Raw genomic sequence first — 24,583 nt, 5'->3', positions numbered from 1 at the left:
CCGGAGTGCTCAGCACCTTGCAGGATGAGTTCCTAGTGATTAATAGCAGTCAGGTATATAGCAATATCCAACCAAATCAACCTTGTATATCCTTAGTCATATGTTCAACTCAGTCAATTTAAAAATCCATAGACCTAATGTTGCCCTCGGATATGTAGATGAAGCGAGCAATGTGTGCTGTGCACATTTCAGAGAGCAGAGGTTCATTTCACAGTTTAGGATAACACACCCGTCAACTTTGCAGAAAGAAGTCCAGGATGATTTATAGCCTCCACAAGGGTGGGCCTGGAAAGATGGTGTCAGGTGATGGTTCAGCCACTGGGGCAGGTGGGACATGCCCCATTCTGAAATATGAGAAAATATAATCAGAATAAAACAACCACACCAAGCCCCAATTCCATGAACTATTCCCAGCTGTCAGTCACTTATCCAGATGATGCAAGATCCATGATGGGCAGCAGCTCTCAGACTGTAAAGTGAATATTCCACAAGGGGGCTCCAAAACAGCAGCAGCTGATGGACTTTAGGGAGGCACCTCCACTTCCTAGAACAGCTCAGCAGCCCCAGCAGAGAAGAGACACTTTCAAAGGGGTGCTTCCCTGCTGAGGAAATATGCAGCTACAGGGAGTGCTATTGTCCCATCAAACATTTGGACTTAGAGCAATCACTAGAGTGTTCTTCCTCCTCATACACTCCTTTGGCCCTATGACAGTCACAGTGAGCCCAGAATCACACCTGACAAATCAATGATAACCAATTTCACTGAGTGTGATGGTTCTGTATTTTTATGTCCAAATCCTGAGAGGTGCGTAGCTGGCCCTGTATAAATAACTTCCCCTGGAGGAGAGAAGATAAAGAACATTCTGAGGGTGGTAAGTCATTAAACTCATGGCTAAATGTGTCAGTTTCCAGGACACTTCATCCCTGAGGTTAGAGGGTATTTAAAGAGATGAATCTGAGCCACCCAGACTGGTTGGGTGGAGAGGCATGTGATGCCCTACACAAAAGTTAATCTGAGATCAGACATGAAAACCAGCTGATCAGGGAGGTCAATACCTTTGGTTAACACAGGACAGTGTCACAAAACCACAGGGCGGGAGAGGAGAGAGCAAGAGGTACTCTAATGCTGAGGTGGAATGCTGACCAAGTAGCATGCCAGGACAGCAATTTCCAGATATTCCAGACTGGTCGGTATTATTAATATTTGTAACCATAAGATTTTATTTCTAACAAACTGGACTCTTGCTGAACTCCTGGTTTCAGGTAAATTTATTCTCTTGTAATGGTTGGGGTATTTTTACATTTCTCTCTATTTTCTCATACATGGGGCTTTCTTTCAAATAATCTTTATTTAAAATGTAACCCATTTGCTAGTTCTATTGCAGTCGCGCCTAGATGCCCTGCCGGAGATTGTATGGGCAATGTACAGACACATCATAAAAGAATTTACAATCCAAACAGACAAGAGGCAGGACACAGGAAGTGCTCTTATCTCCATTTTACAGGTAGGGAATTGAGGCACAGAGATTAAGTGACTTGCCCAGCATCACACAGGAAGTCTGTGACAGAGCCAGATCTCCGGAGTCTTAGTCCAGAGCTTTAACTAATATAGTCCTGAGCACGACCACTCTCTCCAGGGCCACTTCTGAGCAGCTGCCTGAAGGCTCAGTTGTACGATCCTCTGCTGGGCAGCACAGAGTGAGCTACATGCAGTGTCTATCAGGCTGCACAATGCATGAGGCTTAGAAGTAACATGGATCATGAGTGGTGGGGATACTTGTCATGCAGTAAGGGGAAGGGGGCTCTTCTTGGCAAAAGGGGGAAGCAGCCAACCACATCTTCTTCAGGTCAGCTAGATCTCGCACTCACCCTCCAAAATACCTTTAAATGAAGGGGATCAGCGAATTTAGGAGAGCTAGTGCATGAAACACTATCATCCCAGGTATCATCCCAGTGAGCTGAGAGGACCAAATTAAAAGAGTCAATGGCACATGCTAAATGCTGCCAGAGGCAGCAACAGCTCAAGTTCTGAGGTTTGTTTTCAGTTTTTTCCCCACACTCTGATCCGTATGTTGACACATTTTTCCAGCCTCTGCAATGTGATTCATGAGGCATGTTGCCTAACAATGCACAAAGTGTGCCCGTATGAGGGCTCAAAAATGCATTTGAGAATGCTAGAATAACTTTGCAGTAAGGCAGGCTCTACCCCATAGGCAGAGTGAGGCCAACATTCTTATCCCATGTACTTCTGTCCATCTCTTTGTGAGCATGTGGGGCCCCAACAGCAACAGGACCGGTGCCATCCATATGCTCAGGAGAAAAGTGGAGACAAGTTAGAAAGCCAGCACATAGAGCATTCCATATCTTCTGCTTCCCATGGAACTGTGATCTACATGGGTTCTAACCATAGTACCGTGTAGGAGGGTTCAAGTGTCCTCGGGGAAGGAAAAGTGCAGTTGGATTCCCAACTATACAGTCCAGTCAAACTCCCTTCCACATGGGGTCACAGGTCATAGACTGCAATAGGATGGAAGATCCCATCTCTGGAGTTCCACGGTATACCTGGGGATGGGGAGGGCTTGCCCTCCAGATCTTCTTTGACATTCTGAGCCAGCACCACTTATTCTGCTGATGGCTGTAAACTACTTACAGTTGTCCTTTGATATCATCTGGTCTGTGCTGTGCACTGAGATCCCACTTAGATTTCCAGGTCCCAGATATAAAGATCACCGCAATATAAATAGCATCATTTACCCAGAAACATAATTGCAACCTCTCAATCGATTTTATGACAAATAAGATATACAATAAAACTGAAGTAAGCTATTAATGAGAATCATTACCAATAAAAACTTGTGTAACTCTGCAAATAAAGATGAGTGATCGCTATGAGCATATAAACTGATGTGCAAATACTATATGATGTTTATTTTAGGTGCTTTTCATGAAGTTTTGGATACATACATTTTAACCTAAATATTACAGCATTTAACCACGCAATTATTTCATCTCAAGTGTCATCATTTATGCTTTATGTTATGTATAAATGCTTTATGTTCTGGCCAGAACACAACAGATTTGACATGACAGTAAAGGAGAAAATGGTAGGCTTGACAGTGCTTAGCTCTGCATAGGATTTGGGGATAGTGTCCTTTCCTTTCACCAAGGACTGAAGCCAGACACAATTTGGGGCTTATGCTCACAGGCTGAAATTTACTTCTGTGCAGAGGGCCAGTGTGTAAGTGGCACTTTCATGGTCCATTGGCGGGCCATCTGCAAAGGACTGGGAGGACAGTAGTGCTAAAAATCCCAAGACTGATGGGGCAAGGACAGGACTATGACCCCAACTTCCGCTCTCTACTAACCATTAAGAGCTGAACAGTGAAGGGAGTGCATGCCACATCCTCTGATTGGAAGTGGTAGATGCCATTCCTGTGTGCATTTCAGGGGTCTTCATTTCTGGGACACTTGAAGGGATAGGTGATCAGCATTTTCTAAAAATCAGGCTCCATTAAGGCAACTCAAACTGGACACCCAAAAATGAAGGCACCCAAAAATCACTCGTCACCTTATAAAATCTTGGCCTTACCTTTCTTTGTAATTAGAGATAATAGGCCTGATTTTCCTTTCACTTCCACCAGCTCAACTCTGACATGTCTGCTGAGTTGCTCTTGAAGAGAACTAGGCCCAGTGATTCGAGTGTATTTCCTGTTACTTGGTAGTTTCCCGTTAAGTGTCTGTTTTATACCTGTAACGGACAGAACACTGTTTTTTTTCTACCAGGTTAAGTCAAAGGTATTTGCTTGGGAGGCCCTGGCTGTAATACTTAAAAGATAGTTACTGTACTTCACTGCAAAGCAAAGAAAACAAATTGCTTTAACATGTGCCCATGGAGGGGCAGATCATGGCCCACTTGAAGTCAACAGCAAGAGTCCTACTGATTTCAATGGGAGCAGGGCTGGGCCATGAGTTTGGTTACACCTGTACAGTCTGATTTTCAGTCAGTTGAATTCATCAGCATTGTGGGTGTTCCATCCAGCACTGAACAATCAGTCCTAGAAGAAATACAGCCTTGTACATATGGCTGGACAGAACCCTCTTATGCAGTGTGACAGGGTGTATAAACCAATCACTGGACAGCAAAGGGTTGAAGAGCAGCTCTGGGCTCAGGAGGCCCTGCCCCTCCATCCCAGTGGGTGTGCTCCACTTAGAGACGGGGCTTAAAAGGGAGCAGGTCAGCTCAGTTGGGTGAGGACAGGGCAGGGAAAAGGACTGGTTCTGGGAGCTCAGCAGGGGGACACAGCCAGACCCATACTGAAAGGAGGAGCATCAGCGGGCAGCAGCTCTTATGGGGCAGAGATGGTAGTGCTTTCTGGGACAAATGGCAGCAGGCTGCAGGAAATGGTGAGATAGGAAGTGACCCCAGACTCCAGAGACTGTGACTGCCAGGCAGAGCTACCCCCAGATGCTGCAACCACTAGGCAGCAGACCTGGGACCCATTCCCAGCTGGTGGAGAACGTGGGCATCATGACCAAGGTCTGCGTGTGACCAAAGGAGAGAGCGAAAGAGAGAGAGGAAAAAGAAAAATGGAGATCAAACTGTTGAAATGGCTGGCAGACAACCAGCGGCAGCTGCAGCAGACCCAGCTGTTCCAGCAGATGACCACCCACCACCAACAACAAATGACGCAAGAAAAACAGCAGCAACAATAGCTCATGCAGGAAGTGGCAGCCCAACACCAAGAGCAGCAACAGTGCCTGGTCCAGCAGGGTGCCACCCCAAGGAACCAGCATGAACCAAGGGGCAGGGACCCTGAATCCCATGGCAACCGCCAGCCCCCTGGTGAAGCTCATGAAGATGGGCCCTGAGGATGACCCGGAAGCATTCCTGGTCATTTTCAATAGCCTCCAGAACACTGGGCTATCCTGCTAGCTCCATATCTTACAGAGTCAGCCCAAGTCACCTACCACAGCCTTGATGTGGCAGAGGCCCAAAACTACATAGGGTCAAGGCTACCATCCTACATGTTTTTGATATCACCACTGAGACCCACCGGCAACACTTCTGCCAGGAAAGATTTCCTCGGGGTGCCCGGCCATGAGTGGTGGCCCAATATCTTAAGGAACACTGCTGGAGGTGGCTTCAACCCTAAAAGCAGACAGGGGAACCGGTCGCCAAACAGATAGCGCTGGAGCAATTTACACAAATTCTCCCCACCGGCAGCTGGGAATGACACTGACCAGGGACCTTGGCCGACACAATTAGGCTGGTGGAAAACTTCCTGACTGCAAACAGCATCACAAGAACCACATCACAATCACAGGGCCCTAGACCCACTCACAGAAAGCCAGGCTTGGGAGACCATCCAGTGTGAAAGGCGCCTGCTGGTGGAATCTCTCAGGAAGCAGGTGGGAGAGCTACAGGCGGAGGTGGCTAGGCTGAGGAGCATCCGTGCCCATGAGGAATTCATTGACAGTATTCATATGGAGACTTCCAAGGCTAAGGACGTTATCCAGCCTCAGAGGATTGCTGTCACACTACCCGGGGAGGAGGATATGGCTCTGTCACAGGGAGGACACTGGCCTCTGGTTACTTCTGGCAACAGGTAGTGCTCCACCCCTACTCCCAATCCACCCACCGTGATCATGGAAAACCGATATGCTGCCCTGGCAACGAGCGATGAGGAATCACCCACAAAGGTGGAGGAGGAGAAGCAGTTGGGAGGATCACAAATCTGGGAGGATCACAGCCACCACTCCCAGGGGGAAACATAGGGTAGTGGTGGTTGGTGACTCTCTTATGAGGGGAACAGAGGCACCCATCTGTCACCCTGACATGGCATCCCAGGAGATATGCTGCCTGCCAGAGGCCCGTATCTGAGGCATTACGGAGGGATTTTCAAGGATCATCTGGCCCTCTGACTACTACCCCATGCCACTCATCCATGTGGGCACTAATGATACTGTGAGGTATGACCCTCAGCAGATCAGAAGTGACTACAGGGCTCTGGGAGTAAGGGTGAAGGAGTTGGGAGCACAGGTGGTGTTCTCTTTGATCCTTCTGGTCAAGGATAGGGTTCCAGGCAGAGACAGATGCATCGTGGAGATGAATGCCTGGCTGCGAAGATGGTGTCACCAGGAGGGCTTCGGCTTCCTTCACCATGGGATGCTGTTCCAGGAAGAAGGACTGCTAAGCAGAGATGGGGTCCATCTATTGAGGAAAGAGAAGAGCATATTTAGATACAGACTGGCTAACCTAGTGAGGAGGACTTTAATCTAGGTTTGAAGGGGGGAGGTGACCAAAGCCCACAGGTATGTCAACAACATGGAGACCTGGAAGAAGTTTCGGAATTTGGGGGGAGCATAGGCTGTTATAGCAGGGATAAAGGAGAGATAAGACGGAGCTAGGGGGTGGGGACAGGAAATCAAATCAGTATCTTCGATGTCTGTATACTAATTCGAGAAATATGGGGAATAAGCAGGAAGAACTTGAAATGTTAGTAAATAACACAACTATGACATAGTTGGCATCACAGAGCCCTGGTGGGATAATACACATGACTGGAATATTGGTATAGAAGGGTACAGCTTGCTCAGGAAGGACACGCAGAGGGGAAAGGGAGGAGGTGTTGTCTTATATATTTTAAATGTACACACTTGGACTGAGGTTGAGATGGAAATAGGAGACAGACTTGTTGAAAGTCTCTGAGTAAGGATAAAAGGGGTAAAAAAACAAGGGTGATGTCATGGTAGGGGTCTACTACAGACCACCTAAACGGGAAGAAGAGGTGGATGAGGCTTTTTTTAAACAACTAACAAAATCATCCAAAGCTCAGGACTTGGTGGTGATGGGGGACTTCAACTACTCAGACATCTGTTCGGAAAATAACACAGCAGGGCACAGATTATCCAACAAGTTCTTGGAATGTAGTGGAGACAATTTTTTTATTTCAGAACATGGAGAAAGCTACTAGAGGAGAGGCTGTTCTAGATTTGATTTTGACAAGTAGGGAGGAACTGGCTGAGAATTTGAAAGTGGAAGGCAGCTTGGGTGAAAGTGATCATGAAATGACAGAGTTCCTGATTCGAAGGAATGGTAGAAGGGAGAACAGCAAAATAAAGATAACGGATTTCAAGAAGGCAGACTTTAGCAAACTCAGGGAGTTGGTAGATAAGGTCCCATGGGAAGCAAATCTAAGGGGAAAAACAATTGAAGACAGCTGGCAGTTTTTCAAACAGACATTATTAAGGGCACAAGAGCAAACTATCCCACTGCATAGGAAAGACAGGAAGTCTGGCCAGAGACCACCCTGGCTTAACCAGGAGATCTTCAATGATCTAAAACTCAAAAAGGAGTCCTACCAAAAATGGAAACTAGGTCAAATTACAAAGGATGAATATAAACAAATAACACAAATATGTAGGGACAAAATTAGAAAGGCCAAGGCACAAAACGAGATCAAACTAGCTAGAGACATAAAGGGTAACAAGAAAATATCCTACAAATACATTAAAAGCAAAAGGAAGACCAAGGACAGGGTAGGCCCGTTACTCAATGAGGGTGGAAACAATAATAGAAAATGTGGAAATGGCAGAGGTGCTTAATGACTTCTTTGTCTCAGTTTTCATCAAGAAGGTTGGTGGTGATTGGATGTCCAACATTGTGAATGCCAGTGAAAATGAGGTAGGATCAGAAGAGGCTAAAATAGGAAAAGAACAAGTTAAAAATTACTTAAAAAATGAGATGTCTTCAAGACACCAGGGACTGATGAAATGCATCCTAGAATACTCAAGGACCTGACTGAGGAGATATCAGAGCCATTAGCGATTATCTTTGAAAAGTCATGGAAGATAGGAGAGATTCCAGAAGACTGGAAAAGGGCAAAGATAGTGCCCATCTATAAAAAGGGAAATAGGGACAACCTGGGGAATTACAGACCAGTCAGCTTAACTTCTGTACCCGGAAAGATAATGGAGCAAATAATTAAGCAATCAGTTTGCAAACATCTAGAAAATAATAAGGTGATAAGTAACAGCATGGATTTGTCAAGAACAAATTGTGTCAAACCAACCTGATAGCTTTCTTTGACAGGGTAACAAGCCTTGTGGATGGGGGGAAGTGGTAGACGTGCTATATCTTGACTTCAGTAAAGCTTTTGATACTGTCTCACATGACCTTCTCATAAACAAACTAGGGAAATGCAACCTAGATAGATGGGTGCAAAACTGGTTGGAAAACAGTTCCTAGAGAGTAGTTATCAGTGGTTCACAGTCATGCTGGAAGGACATAATGAGTTGGGTTCCACAGGGATCAGTTCTGGGTCCAGTTCTGTTCAGTATCTTCATCAATGATTTAGATAATGGCATTGAGACTACACTTATGAAGTTTGTGGATGATACCAAGCTGGGAGGGGTTGCAAGTGCTTTGAAGTACAGGATTAAAATTCAAAATTATCTGGACAAAATAGAGAAATGGTCTGAAGAGAAATGGACCTCCTTTGAAAGAACTGGCATGGATCTGGTCAGACCACTGGAGAAGATGACCGGGTACCAGTACATTCTAGTGATAGGTTTCAGAGTAGCAGCTGTGTTAGTCTCTATCCGCAAAAAGAAAAGGAGTACTTGTGGCACCTTAGAGACTAACCAATTTATTTGAGCATAAGCTTTCGTGAGCTACAGCTCACTTCATCGGATGCATTCACTGGAAAATACAGTGGGGAGATTTATATACATAGAGAACATGAAACAATGGGTGTTACCATACACACTGTAACGAGAGTGATCACTTAAGGTGAGCTATTACCAGCAGGAGAGCAGGGTGGGGGGACCTTCTGTAATGATAATCAAGGTGGGCCATTTCCAGCATTTGACAAGAACGTGTGAGGAACAGTGGGGGGGGGGGAATAAACATGGGGAAATAGTTTTACTTTGTGCAATGACACATCCACTCCCAGTCTCTATTCAAGCCTAATTTAATGGTGTCCAGTTTGCAAATTCATTCCAACTCAGCAGTCTCTCCTTGGAGTCTGGTTTTGAAGTTTTTTTGTAGTAATATTGCAACTTTTAGGTCTGTAATGGAGTGACCAGAGAAATTGAAGTGTTCTCCGACTGGTTTTTGAATGTTATAGTTCTTGATGTCTGATTTGTGTCCTTTTATTCTTTTACGTAGCGACTGTCCAGTTTGGCCCTCTACACCAACATTCCACACAAAGCTGGACTACAAGCCGTCAGGAACAGTATCCCCGATAATGTCACGGCAAACCTGGTGGCTGAACTTTGTGACTTTGTCCTCACCCAAAACTATTTCACATTTGGGGACAATGTATACCTTCAAATCAGCGGCACTGCTATGGGTACCCGCATAGCCCCACAGTATGCCAACATTTTTATGGCTGACTTAGAACAACGCTTCCTCAGCTCTCGTCCCCTAACGCCCCTGCTCTACTTGCGCTACATGGATGACATCTTCATCATCTGGACCCATGGAAAAGAAGCCCTTGAGGAATTCCACTATGATTTCAACAATTTCCATCCCACCATCAACCTCAGCCTGGACCAGTCCACACAAGAGATCCACTTCCTGGACACTACGGTGCTCATAAGCGATGGTCACATAAACACCACCCTATACCGGAAATCTACTGACCACTATTCCTACCTACATTCCTCCAGCTTTCACCCAGACCACACCACACGATCCATTGTCTACAGCCAAGCTCTACGATACAACCGCATTTGCTCCAACCCCTCAGACAGAGCCAAACACCTACAAGATCTCTATCAAGCATTCTTACAACTACAATACCCACCTGCTGAAGTGAAGAAACAGAATGACAGAGCCAGAAGAGTACCCAGAAGTCACCTACTACAGGACAGGCCCAACAAAAAAAATAACAGAACGCCACTAGCCATCACCTTCAGCCCCCAACTAAAACCTCTCCAACACATCTTCAAGGAACTACAACCTATCCTGAAGGATGACCCATCGCTCTCACAGATCTTGGGAGACAGGCCAGTCCTTGCTCACAGACAGACCCCCAACCTGAAGCAAATACTCACCAGCAACCACACACCACACAACAGAACCACTAACCCAGGAACCTATCCTTGCAACAAAGCCCGTTGCCAACTGTGTCCACATATCTATTCAGGGGACACCATCATAGGGCCTAATCACATCAGCCACACTATCAGAGGCTCGTTCACCTGCACATCTACCAATGTGATATATGCCATCATGTGCCAGCAATGCCCCTCTGCCATGTACATTGGTCAAACTGGACAGTCTCTACGTAAAAGAATAAATGGACACAAATCAGACATCAAGAATTATAACATTCATAAACCAGTCGGAGAACACATCAATCTCTTTGGTCACTCGATTACAGACCTAAAAGTTGCAATTCTTCAACAAAAAAAACTTCAGAAACAGACTCCAAGGAGAGACTGCTGAGTTGGAATTAATTTGCAAACTGGATACAATTAACTTAGGCTTGAATAGAGACTGGGAGTGGATGAGTCATTACACAAAGTAAAAGTATTTCCCCATGTTCATTCCCCACCCCCTCCACCCCCCACTGTTCCTCAGATGTTCTTGTCAATTGCTGGAAATGGCCCAACTTGATTATCACTACAAAAGGTCCCTCCTTCCCCCCCTTCTCCCCCCCCCCCCGCTCTCCTGCTGGTAATAGCTCACCTTAAGTGATCACTCTCGTTACAGTGTGTATGGTAACACCCATTGTTTCATGTTCTCTGTGTATATAAAATCTCCCCACTGTACTTTCCACTGAATGCATCCGATGAGGTGAGCTGTAGCTCACGAAAGCTTATCCTCTAATAAATTTGTTAGTCTCTAAGGTGCCACAAGTCGTCCTTTTCTTTTTGCGAATACAGACTAGCACGGCTGCTACTCTGAAACCTGAGAATCTACCAAGTTTTTACCATGAGCATTTTTTGTTAAATACAGCATGGACATTAATGTGTGTCATGCTAAATAGCTTCATCTTTCTCTTCTTAATGTATCTCCAGTACATGAAGTATGTTCATTTTTTCCATATTTACCTAATATTCAATAGCAAATTCTCCCTTTTAAAATTGTTCTTTTAGAGTACGTAAAAGTTTTCAAGTCTTTTGGTAAAATTTTCCGAAACTCAAAGGACTCAGGAACTTAAATCCCAATTTCAAAAGTGACTTCGGCACTTAGGGCCAAATTTTTAAAGAAATTTAAGAGACTAAGCAGGCAGATAGGCACAAGTCCACCATCTGGGCACCACTGACATTTTCAAAGCTGCACATCAGGTGGCACTTAATCACCTACCACTCTAAGTCCCCCTGGCACCTAAGTTTCCACTAGTTGGAATTTTCAAAACAGCCTAAGCAACGTTGCCATGCCACAGCTAATGAGCTGCTCAAACCAGAGCAGGAGACACAGCAGACAAAGGCTGCATCCAGAAAGCCTACTCTGGATTGGAGGAGACTACGGAAAACTTTCTACTATTCTACTCCTTTAATGTCCATATTTGGGATCTAATTACTTTATTAAAACTAAAAGTTACACTGTTGCATGGTGAGATTTATGGACAATTGGCTTTTGGCCTTTTTCAGACACCAGAGGATTTGGCATCTAACTCAGTGAGAAAGGACAGATATTTGCCACATATTCTCTTTGAGATTGGCATTATTAATGCAGTAGTTTTATACTGCCTATCAGGGCCACACAGAGGTTTTGGAGGGCCTAGGAAAAAATCTGAAACTGAGACACCCTCTTCCCCCCCTCCCTCCCCAGCCCTTCTGAAAAAAACAAAAATCAAGAGTGCAACATCACTGAGGGGATGCCTAGGGGGATGGTGGGAGTGGAACACGAGCATACCCTGCACTCACCCTGCAGCAGTGGCTTCTGTCCCATGGGGCTGGGCCCAGCTCCCCGCTCTGGGCTTTAGGACCTGGCACACGGGTCATGGTGCCAAATCTGAGTGTTGCTGCTATCCTGTGCTTGAGGTGGCAATGCCATTCAAGTTTAGGGAACCTCTCAAATGGGGGGCTAGGGGCAAACTGCTTCTTTTTGCCTTCCCTGTCCCCACGCAGCCCTGCTGCCCATGACACAGCCACTGTTTATCCTGTCTTCAGATGCAGAATGGCTCTCTCGAAACTCTAGTTCACAGTATTTGGACCATTCAGTTGCAGTCATTCAGTTGCTAGCTATGGCTGAGAAAAAACAAATGAGTTCAGCAAAATGGCAGTTGGCATGGGGGGCCTATGATACAAAACAGACCTTTTAGTTCTCAGGGCAAAGAGTCTGGAGTGGGGTGACGAGGGTTCAGACATTTGCTTTTTGTATCTGTGATTTGTCCCAGTTGTGACTGTCATTTTTGGTTATTGTTCCGGAGTTTTATTTAATCAGAAAGAGTCGGTTTCAGTTGCTGGCACATGGGCTACATAAGTGGCTGACCTGGCTTAGGTGCCTAACTCCAGAAGAGGGTCCAGAGCTGAGGACGTGCCTACCATCAGGTCAGTCATTTAGGTACCTAAGCCCCACTTCTCTCCATGCCCTCTCCCCACACCTTTCCTTGGCATTTCACACTTGGCTACCTTAGGTCACTCCCTACTCAGCTGGATGGCTTCTGAAAATCCTGGTTTTAGGCTCTTAACTATCCCCATGCACTCTGCAGAGAGCTGAGGTGGCCCAGAGCCACCTAACTCAGGGCTGAAAATTTCACTAGGCAGTGGCCACTTCGGGGTTAGTGTTGCTCCACCCAGCCAACCAACACCTAAATCCCTTTAAAGATATTGCTCTTAGGAGCCTAAATCCGGTTGACTGTCACTGAGACTTAGATTCCTAAGTGCCTAAGTCACTTTTGCAAATGGAACAGAGGCTCCTACATCACCTAGGTGCATTTGAAAATGTGATGTTTTGTAGTGTCTGCTGGCAGGTTTCCAAACAAAGAAAAGTGCTGGAGCTTGTCAATAAAAAAAATTAAATTAACAATCTCTTTAAAGATATTAAACTTCCAGAAAACAGAACCGTTTGCCCAAAGTGGGGATTCAACTCCCCATTACCTGGTGTATTAATCCCTATGGCCAGTGCCATAGCATAACTGCGCTAGCATTTCAGCACACAATCTGAGTACCAATCCCAAGAGACCAGCAGTCTGTGCTTGCTTTCTGTTTATTATTCAACAGGAGTGCATGGTGCTTTGCAGACAAGTAAAAATATATGTCCCTGCTCCAAGGCACTCACAGCCTTAGGGCCCGATCCTGCAAGGCCAAAGCGTGTGGAATTCTCATTGGCTTCCACTGAAATCAATGGGAGTTCTGTGTGCAGAGAGATTGCAGGATTAGGCCTTGATTAAAAGTATCACAAAGGAGGAGAAAGACAAATGGGAGAAGATGAGCACGGGAAGAGCCCATGTTGGAATCAAGGTGCTGTTCTGCATATGTAGCTGCAACCTCCTCCCTTTATCCCCACAATCCTGGCACCAAGCCATAGCATCACTGGAGTACTGAGCTTTTAGTGACTCCCTTTTTAATATGTCTGTCGGTGTTTCTCAGTCAGCTTCTGAGAGACTTCCTATCAAGGAGCCCTAGTTTCTATCTGTTCCTCTCACTGCCCCTGATTCACTCTGCCTCCTTGAGCAAGTCACTTACATTCTCCCACCTCAGTTTCTCCATCTGTAAAATAGCGATAATGATACTTACCCAACTTCACGAGGCACTTGGAGAGCTATGGCACTTTGTCAAACAGGCACGCTACTCAAATAGAGTGGGGAAGGGAAAGTTTGTCTACTAGCCCCCACATATGAGGGATGGGAGTCCCACTAAGATATTTTTGGATGCTGAATCAGGATCAGGTTTCCATGGGAGTGAAGCCAGAAGAAGTCCTATACAGGCTGTACAGCCAGACCCACTAAAACACAGTGTTCTTCTTTGTGCATTACTGAGTATGCAGCGAACTCATTTCTTTAAGGCAACAAGCTCAGACATTTAATTACAGTGATGCCATTCACAATGCCACAGTGAAGCATCTGTTGGTATTTTCAGTATAATCTCTATTCTGTTCTACAAGAAAATGCTCTGGGCTGACTTTAGGGTGACCACCTTTTCAAAGGGCAAAAGTGGGACACATGCAGTGGGACACCCACTGTCTCCCTCTGTGGCCCCGCCCCTGTTCCTTCTCTCCCTCTTTAGCCCCCCCTCACCATAAGGCCACGCCCCCTTCCCCTCCTGTTCTCTGAGCCCCCACCCCCTGCTCCTCCTCTTCCCCTGAGGCCCCACCCCCTGCTCCTTCTCTTCCCCGAGGCTCCGCCCGCTGCCCAAGCCAGAAGCCAGAGCCAGGCCATGGTACGAGCCACCCAGGAAGCCCGGGCTGCTGTGGGTCGCCCCGGATTCTCCACCTGCCCTGGGCAGGGGACTGGGGTGCCCAAGAGCAGCCCCTGGCCCATGTCCCCACGGCCCAGGGTAGCTGGAGGCGATGGTTTCCTTCCCACCCTCCTACCCTGAAGTGTTCACTTCCATCCTGGAATCTCTAATTGGTGTATATATAAACCTAAAATTGTACAATATGGCCGACAAGTTAACAAGAATTGCTATTGTCAAACATGAAAAATGTGAGCCAAAGAAATGCCGACAGCAAAAAGAGCTGTCCTGTGGTTCAAATGGGAAAACTATGCTTAGAAGTCACACCACAGAGCAAAATACAGTAGAACCTCAGAGTTACAAACACCAGAGTTACAAATTGACTGGTCAACCACATCTCATTTGGAACCTGAAGTACACATCAGGTAGCAGCAGAGACAAAAAAAATGCAAAGACAGTACAGTACTGTGTTAAACATAAACTACTAAAAATATAAAGAGAGGTTTTTTTAAAAAGTTTGAGAAGGTAAGGAAACTGTTTCTGTGCTTGTTTAAATTAAGATGGTTAAAAGCAGCATTTTTCTTCTGCATAGTAAATTTTCAAAGCTATATTAAGTCAATGCCCAGTTGTAAACTTTTGAAAGACTAACCATAATGTTTTGTTCAGAGTTCCGAACATTTCAGAGTTATGAACAACCTCTATTCTCAAGGTGTTCTACTGTAGCATGGATTTCTGACCCACTCGGTATTGGTTGCAGTATTGCTTTAAGCATCTACAAGCCCCAGTCAGGGATCAAGACCAGATTGTGCTGGGTACCAATATACATACCCATATATAATAAAAGATCCAGACGTATGACATACATCCCCCAAAAATACATAAAATACCTGAACAAGTAGCATGGAAAGTTTAAAGTAAAATAACGACATTTTCACAACACTGTAAGCACATGGAAATGAGTTTGTAATTCACACTGGTCTTCAACCTTAACAATATAATTTGCTATCAAGTCAACATTATAACACAGAAATTCCAAGGAGACACAAAACAAACTTGACAGCTACCAATTAGCACAACCATTAACTGCACAGTTCAAGAAAATAGGTCCTCAGCGTAATGATCCTCAACATTACTGTGTCAATAAATAACTCCCTCTCTAAATCAGTTGGGTTACTCACACCATTCCTCTACGCTGCTGTCTGAAGTTTCCTGGCTGTTTCCCAATTCTAAAGAATGGCTGTTCTGGCAATCACGTTGGTTTAATTTTTTTTAAATGAAAAGAAAATCTCATGAGTTTACTAGCGTCTAAGAGGCTCGCAAGCTCACCAGTCACAAACTGAAAATGAAGTCCTGCTTTGCTAGTGGGTGCTGTGTTGAGGCCAGATCCTGCCCTGTTGAGGTTAAAGGGAGCTTTGGCATGGACTCCACTGGGAATGGCCCTGGGCCGCCAGCCATTACAATACTGTTCTACCCTGAGCATTGACTTGTAAAAACTGGAATGGGGGACTCCACATTCATTTTGTCACAAGGATTGCTGGATTAAATGTGCCCAGTTTCCATGTAAAATCACTTCTGTGGGGCGGTACCAGAATCTGCTGGTTACCATAGGCAGGGAGATAATCAGCAGCAGGCTCCATTTGAGCTCCAACCAAGGCCCACTAAGGAGGAGAGAACACCCTGTGTGGACAGAACAATGGGGAATCACACAGGGTGAGGGCAAGACGAAGAGAGAATTTTATAGTGAGGGGAAGAGGAACAGTGTCAGAGTGAGGGAGGGAGTGAGGACAAATCAGGGAAAGACTAAAAGAGCTCGAGAGTGATGGGGGCAGACAGAATGTACATCACAAAGATGCCAGAAGAGAGAACCGACTGACTGACCACTCCCAGTCACACGAGGTGAAAGTAGCTGATCCCTGGGCTTCTCACCTAGATGACAGAAAGTAGTGGTGTGCTATGGGCTGTCAGGGGAAGGGTATCACACAGGGTAGTGTCACGGGGCTATTGAGAGCTGGCATACATTTGGATAAGAATCCGTGGACTCATTTTCCAGGGGTGCCACCTACCTGCAGCTGCCTTTGGCTTCAAAAGGAGCTGTAGGTGCTTAGCACCCCTGAAAATCAGGCTACCGAATTTTAAAATTCTCATTCAAACTCTAAACATTTGGGGTTCTCTCTTGACTAGGTTCATACATATTTTTGCTTTATAGTTTTGGGGTGGGGTTTGTTGCTTTTATAATGTTTTGCAACACTGTGAACATGCAACATGCACTGAAGCAAGGCCAATGCAATATCTAGGTTGAGAGATGTAAGACTGAATGCTTAGTTCTGTAGAAAGGAAACTTTTTAAGAGGAACAGCCAGACCCTGTAGTATTTTTGAGACCGTGGATGTCAAGCTATTCCTATTTTTTCTTAAAGCCTATCAAAAATTAATCAGAATTAGCACACAGCCTTCCAGCAGCTCCCAAGCCCACCCACCCCTCGGGTTCATTTGGGAAACAGTCTCTGAAAAACATTTACAAAATGCTGGCAACTATGTATCAGCTGCTTCCCAAAAGGCCTAATGGTCTTTTATTATCCAAATAGCTCAGATAGTTTGGAAAACGCACATCTGTCCAGAACAGCAGAGTGGGGAACAGGGAAAGAAGAATATCAAATGTAAAACACAGAACTTCTGATACTTGCCTTGTAAATTACTTTACAAAGCAGAGAGGAAAGAAAGAGCTTTAGCTTTTCTGGTTTGCCCTCTTGCCCTTGGTTCCTGAAGCCCAAATGGACCTGAGAGGGTCAAGGTTCTTATAAAGCAATTGAACCCACATCAAATTAACTAGCACGCTCTGCAGGAGCAGCCCCATGGGACACCGTTTCCATGAATCCCACCAGTGACCATTGCATTGGGCTTTGAATTAAACAGCCAAGACATCCGTTTGTGACACAAATCAACCCTTTAAGTGGTGATTTAAAAAAAAAAGCTTTGATATCAGAGCTGCTTCCTGTAAAGGTTAATCACTAAGAATATGTGTTATGGCTGTCCATAACTATTCTTACTCTTTCTACCTCTGGCCAGCGGGAAAATACCAGCACGCTTTCCTTTGCCTTTTTTGCTCTGGCAGCAAATAACATTGAAGGTGTTACTCTTCTCTATTTGCTAATGCTGCCAGTTGAACAAGGCAAGACACTGGCATAGAGAAAGTTGACAGGAGAAGATGCTTTTGAGGTGAACAGATGCTTAGTACTCTTAGTCCCTTTGTACGCAGGGATTTAAGAAACAACCAGGGTGTGATATTTGGAGGCAAATCCAGAATTTCCATTCTTGTTAAACCCTGGATTTGTGTTGGAAATGGCCTGCCTTGATTATCATACACATTGTAAGGAGAGTGATCACTTTGGATAAGCTATTACCAACAGGAGAGTAGGTTTGGCGGGTGCGGGGGGGTGGGGAGAAAACCTGGATTTGTGCCGGAAATGGTCCACCTTGATTATCATACATATTGTAAGGAGAGTGATCACTTTAGATAAGCTATTACCAGTGGGAGAGTGGGGTGGGGGGAGAGAAAACCTTTTGTAGTGATAAACACCCATTTTTTCATGGTCTATGTGTACAAAAACGTCTTCTGTATTTTCCACAGTATGCATCCGATGAAGTGAGCTGTAGCTCACGAAAGCTTATGCTCAAATAAATTGGTTAGTCTCTAAGGTGCCACAAGTACTCCTTTTCTTTTTGCGAATACAGACTAACACGGCTGTTACTCTGAAACCATTCACAAACAGCGACCAAATCATTCCCGTCAGGATGAAATTTATTTTAGATTAAAAGAACAACTAAACAAGAAAGAACAAAAGTAAGGTGTTCAGAAGAGAGCACCATCATCTCCCCTTGTCTCCTTTGGAAACACAAAATGGCAGAGCCCACTGCAGCAGGGAGGTGATCTTCCAGTTTTTAGAGTCCAATACAGAGAAACACATCAACATAAGCTGAATCCATCAAAGTGACTTTCTACAGGAAAAGAGAGAGTTTTTGAGATACTGAAGTTAAATGTTGCATACAACCCCATAGGCTTTAATGTAAAATTCAGGGATTGTTCTGTTAGGAAGAATTGACTATTCAAACTGGAAAACTGCATGAAATGAATGTGAAAGTTGAAGCCAGGACAGTCAAGCCTAGATCCTCAAAGGTATTTAGGCTCCTAATTTCCATTAATTTCAGTGAAAGTTAGGATCTTAAATACCTTTGAAGATGTGGGCCTCAGAAATAAAGCTGCTTCTCTCTCTGCCCACGAACTTGGGTTGTGTTTCTCTCCTGATATGTAGCTATGACCAAAGTTGTTGATTAAATGGTCACATTGTTTCTAGGTGGGGGCCAACAGTACACACCACTGAACTAATATTTATTTTTGCATGCACTAATCAGAATAACGTAGAGAAATGATTCATGCACTAATTGTCTCTCTTTTGTTGTGTTTGCTGATGGCCTTCTTTAAAAGTTCAAGCCCTAGAACAGGTATGGTAGCAGTGCAAACGTCCCCACATCACACTGCTGCTAGAGCAGTGCTACTCAAAGTGGTGGTCCGCGGACCGGTGCCAGTCCGCGAGCCATCGGCTGCCAGTCTGCGCGCACATTGGAAAAAAAACTTGCCGGTCCCCCACCTCAGATAGCTTGAGAAGCACTGTGCTAGAGGACAGTTCCTCTCTGCCTCAGGGGATAGTAACTTTGCAAGAGAAACACCTGTCTACTGGGATCTGGACTGAGTCACCCAACTTATGTCACATAGACAACCAAACAGCTGTTATACTGTGTCTGACCGGGGCTGGATTTGAATGTATAGCCTAGGTAGAAGGCTCTTTAGCCCATTACCATTTCCAGATTCCTCCAGCCATACCACATATTACACACAATCTGTATACTACTAGATTATACAGGTAAATTGGCCTTTAGGAAATTCCCTATCAGGTTGTACTACTGTGACCTTAACATTGCCATTTTATTACGTTTGAGCGTTTACATTCATAACACGACACTAACATAAGGTTAGCGTTTGAATTATGTGCCTGGAGCGGCATCCTGCCCCACTGAAGTCAATGGGAGTTTTGCCACTGATGTCGCTGGAGACAGGATTTCACTGACACGGTGTGTCTACACTGCCATCAGGGCAGCATACCCAACTAGCTTTGATTGCGCTCGCTCACTGAAAGGCGCAGCAGAGCCACAGCAGCAAAGGCAGTGGCATGGGTTAGCTGCCCAAGTACAAACCATCAAGCAATTATCTTTGTCATCAGATCACTTCTTAGCTTCACCATCTTCACCACTCAGATTCTTCCCCGCAGCCAATTCATGGTCTGCTGATCCGACACGGTGCCTGTTTTTTTTAAAAAAATTTCCAAAGTTTAGCTGGGGACAGAAGCTCCCTGAACAGTTCTATCCTGGAAGAACCACTTAGCTGCTCTAATCTCTTTCTTTTCTGACTTTGACTCTGCTGAGGTGAGGGTAAGTGAGAATCCTGCCCACCTCCTGCATTTCTGCCTTGCCTTTTTTTCCTCTAGTCTGAACTTTACAATAAGCTCATCTCAAATTTGGGTGCCACACAGTCATACATTGACCATGTTACGTGATCATATATTGAAAGATCCCAGGCAGTCCATTTTTCAGTAGACTTCCCTGGGCCCTCCCTGCCAGGCTTAATAGCAACAGCAGGACAAATTCCATTAACACCAAGCGGATGATTTGCACCTGTTCTATGTTACCTAGAGTGTTACGAATTTAGCCACTAACATTAAGCAGAGCTGCTACCAGACACTATTCAGTTTTTCAAATTAGAATAATTAGTTTGGGAGAGGGGAAGGGAAAGGAAAGGAGGGGCAGATAGCCTTTCCCAGCATGGTCTCCTTAGGTAGCTACCCATTTAAATCTGAGAGCAACAGCTCCAGCCCTAACGAGACCATTTGGTAACTAGCTCCCTCGCCTTCTCTTTCAGCCAGTGACTGTTTTTGTTCTTGCTATATTTTTTTCTTCTGTATTTCCTGTTCTCTCATTTTTAAACTGGGGTACAAATTCTGTAAGCATAAAGGGGAGTTAATTTTATTAAGTTGCTGTGCTGCCAATTACATTTTAAAGTTGAAATCTAACAAACTAGATCTTCCAGTGTGATAAATATTGGAACAGAGTTTAATTAGGAGAGCACCTTTTTTACTGGGTCCAAAGAGCATTCGCTATTTCTATTTGACCATAAAATACCCTGAGATGATTAAAGGCAAAGCCTCATGTTGGTATATTTGTATCTCTCTTTTATGGTCTTCTGTTAAAGTATTACATTTCTGCCAAAATCTGGCTCCTTTTTTATAGCTCTGCTCTCTTTGCTGGAACATCTTCCCACTAGTCTAATAAATAGAAGGGAGCAGAATGAAGGATGCCCGACCTCCGACTTTCCCAACGTTGGCCATCTTGACAGAGGCATGTTATTAATGTAATATCTTTGATTGCTTTCCCTCTTATTGCGCCTTTCATTAGAGGATCTCAATGTGTTCTACAGACAGTAAAACTCACAACAGCCTTGTGAGGCAAAAAATATACAAAAATCAATTCATCCACCTCTGAAATACACTCACTTCTATGGTGCACTGTAGCTTTTGTTTAACATTGCACAGTAAGATTACACAATGGTCTAGAACAGGAAGTAGAGAGTATGGTATCAGATGGAAACTGCTGGGGGAATGCAGGTAGGCAGAAAGAAATAATGTGTTAGAATTTGCTTAGAACATCAGAGTAAACCACCCTACTTTTATGGAAAGCACTACTGACTCTTTAAGGTCCACAGTTACTTTTTACATCTCATCTAAAAGACAGCACCCTTCCCACAATACTGGGGAAATGAGTCAGTTCTGGCTCAGAGTACCATCTCCTGAATCATCACCACCACTTCCAGCAGGATCTCGGTGTTCTAGGAAGGCTCCCTTCTAAACAGCAAGCTATTCTGGTAAAAAAAGATTAATTTTGTGGTTAAAGGACCAGCCTAGAAGGGAGGAGATCAAAGTTTGATACCTAGCTCTGCTGTGTGAACATGGGCACATTATTTAAATTCTATCTGCCCCCATTCCTTACTGTAAAATGTGGATAGTAATACTTCCTTTCTTCTACCCTTTGTCTTGTCTGTTTAGATAGCACCTGCCCTGGAGAGCTTGCAATTTCCTACTGTGTGTACAAACAGTGCCCAGCACAATGGGCTGATCTTAGTGATGGCTATTGTGATACAAATAATGATATTACCTCTGCTTAGCTAGTGATATCTGACAGGCTCACAGATCAAGATGGACTGGCTGCATTAGGAAGCTTTACATTCCAATCATGTTATTGCTGAAATCTGTTGTCTTTATAGTAGTTTTACCATTAACTTCAATAAGAGCAGGAACAGGCACTCACGACCCAGAAGAGACAGATGAGACAATCCACCCCACTACCCTATTTTAAATTTTACAGTACACACAAATATTACTGCAGACTGGTAGAAGCTTTTTGTTAGTGGCAGTTTGTCACTCCTTCTCTGATGCCTCCTGCTAGGTAGGCTAATCTATGGAACTCTGAGGGATGCAGCCCAAATCCTTAACAACATTAAATTTCATTCAGTTAAGTTTGTTGGAGGAAAGTTTCTGCTGATTGTTACCCTGTCTTAGGTTTCATGCCATTCTACAACAAGGCCATGCATCCAGCCTTAGGTGTGCAAGACTGATGTAAAGAGATTCAAATTCAGAAACTCCAGCTAGGCAAGAACTGCACAATTATCAAATCAGGCAATAGCACTGTTTCTTCAAAGGCAAGTTATTAAATATACATAGGAGGGAAAAGGTTGGGGAAGGTCACTTTGATTTAGTGTGGCTAGCTAGAGAACTGTGGTATCAACAGATGGGAAAACCCTCACAAAAGCCAGCCACATGGTTCATATGTGTAAGAAGTAAAAAAAAAAGTATCTGAGAGTGGACAGCTAAAAATAGCAGTAACAGCAAGTGAAGAGCCTGTGTCACTAGATAGAAAAGTGCACCGGGATGGGTATCTTTATTTAGCTGGGTAACTCTGCTAGGAACCCAAGGATCCCTACCTGCTTTGCATTAAGTAGAATGGGTCTTCAGCCTTCTGCATTTCTGAGACAGAGGGGTAGCTCACAGTAGCAACGTGCAAATGGCCTATCTTAAAATTGTCTCCATTTAGGTTGCATGTGGCCTCCAGATCTCCCCAGCCCCCATCTCCACGTGCTCCAAGACAGAACCAATATAGTGCTGTGGATTCGGACTGTATCTCCTGCCACTGAGCCAATAAAAAGGATGAGGTGACCAATTTCGATGGCTGGGTCAAACGTGTCCACGACAGGCCAAAGACAGCCAGCGAAGTTGCTCTCAGTACAACTAAAGACACAGCCCAAAGTAGGAAAAGGACTTATGATCGCAAGTCCAGTGGGGCTCTCATCAGACCTGGTGACTGTGTACCAGTTCGTAGGCACAGATGCCAGATACGTAATAAAATACAGGACAAATGGGATCCAAATCCCCACACTGTGGTCACCCACAACAATCCCGAACTTCCAGTGTACGCTATCCAGCCTGAACAAGGACGTCCTGAGAGAGTAGTACATAGGGACCAGCTAAAGCATTGGACTTTTAGTCTTACCTGGGCTCATAGGAGGCATAGAGCAGCATTTCCCAAGGAGCCTAAAACCAATGGGGTAAACCCAAACCCTAACGAGAATGGCCAGATCCCTCAAACTGACCCAGTATTACCCGAGGATAGGGAAATAGAAAATATGAGTAACGAACCACCGGTTTTAAAAAGGTCCCAGAGGGCTAATAAGGGTGTACTTCCTGTTAGATTTAGAGATAATTATGTTATTGGTTCTATGTAGTGTTTTAATGAATATTGTTATGTATAGTATGAAGAAGTAGATGTGGAATATTAAATATGTTAAATGTTCTTTTGATAATTGTTAATGGGTTTTTGATATGATACGATATGATGTGGGTATATGTTGTTTCTATGGGGCCCGGATGTACTGGTGTGAATATTGTGGCTGTGGCAGAATTTTAGCCAGGGGGAATGTAAGGGGACTGTTGCCCCCTTACTAACATTCAGTGGGGGTATTTTAGTTGCAGCTCCCAGTACTAAAAGGGGGAAGGGTCAATGAGGAATCAGGACCCTGAGACTGCCAGACACTAGGAGCAATGGGGAGAGGCCAATGCTCCAGGTCAGCCTGAATGACAGGGAGGGCAGGCTAATCAGGGAGCCAGGAGGCCAGGGAGGTTCCGTCCTCTGTGTGAGCTGAAATTGCCTGGGTCAGACACAGTGGGGCCGAGCTAAGGAGAAAGCAGGAGCCCAAGCTGAGCTGGGGAGCAGAGCTGTGCCAGATCCAGAGGGGCCAGAAAAGCAGCCCAGAGAGAGCAGACCCTGTGCTGGGAGCAGAGCTGCAGCAACCAGAGCCAGAGGGTCCAGAAAAGCAGCCCAGGAAGCAGGTCAGTGCTGGGAGCAGAGTCACAGAAGCAGCCTGCAGAGCAGACCTGTCCTGGGAGCAGAGCTGCAGCAACCAGAGCCAGAGGGGCCAGAGAAGCAGCCCTGGGAGCTGGAGGCAGAGCAGCAGCCGTGCTGAGGCAGAGCGGAGCTGGAGCTAAGACAGAGTGGAGCTGGAGCTGGAGCTGGAGCTGGGGCTGGAGCAGTAGCAGTCCGGGGCCGGGTGTCGTGAGCAGCTGGGGAGAGCGAGGGGGACCCTGGGCAGTGGGCCCAGCACAGGGAGACGCCTCAGCCAGGAGGCTCTGCAGGCCAGACATGGAGGGGGATTGGTAACCCCGACAAGGAGGGGGCAATGCTGGGAAGAAGGGCCCTGCCACCTAGAGCCTGAGAGCGTGTGGCCACCACCAGAGCGAGTGTCCAACCCACAGCATCCCTGCAGCACAGCCAGAGCCTGAGACTTACAAGGAACAGACTGTGAACTGCCCTGACGTTCCAGAGACACTGTTTGTGATGTTCCCTGCCACAGAGCGGGGTGATGTGTTTCCTTTAACCTTTCCCATTTTTCCTTACTCTTTTTTAAATTAATTGTTGATTAAATAACTTGCATTTGCTTTAAATTGTATGTAATGGTCAGTGGGTCAGAGAAGTGCCCAGTGCAGAGAGAGTACCCCGGAGTGGGGACACCCTAGCTCCTGTCCTAGGTGACCACAGCACGGTTGGGGGTCGAGCCCCCCAGGAATCCTGGGCCCA

At 45.3% G+C, this 24,583-nt stretch overlaps 1 long non-coding RNA gene across 1 annotated transcript in view; it reads right to left on the bottom strand.

Annotated features, from left to right (window-relative positions):
- Positions 1 to 6,065: 6,065 nt before the first annotated feature.
- The window catches only part of LOC141982129 (uncharacterized), a 43,659-nt gene continuing 25,141 nt past the window's right edge, over positions 6,066 to 24,583 (bottom strand). Inside the window, exon 3 of the long non-coding RNA XR_012637973.1 lies at positions 6,066 to 6,211. This is a non-coding gene — a long non-coding RNA (uncharacterized LOC141982129). The remainder of the gene's footprint in view (positions 6,212 to 24,583) is intronic.

The sequence above is a fragment of the Natator depressus genome, chromosome 2, assembly GCF_965152275.1.
Source record: "Natator depressus isolate rNatDep1 chromosome 2, rNatDep2.hap1, whole genome shotgun sequence".
Taxonomy (NCBI): Eukaryota; Metazoa; Chordata; order Testudines; family Cheloniidae; genus Natator; species Natator depressus.
This window is presented reverse-complemented; position numbering and strand designations above follow the sequence as displayed.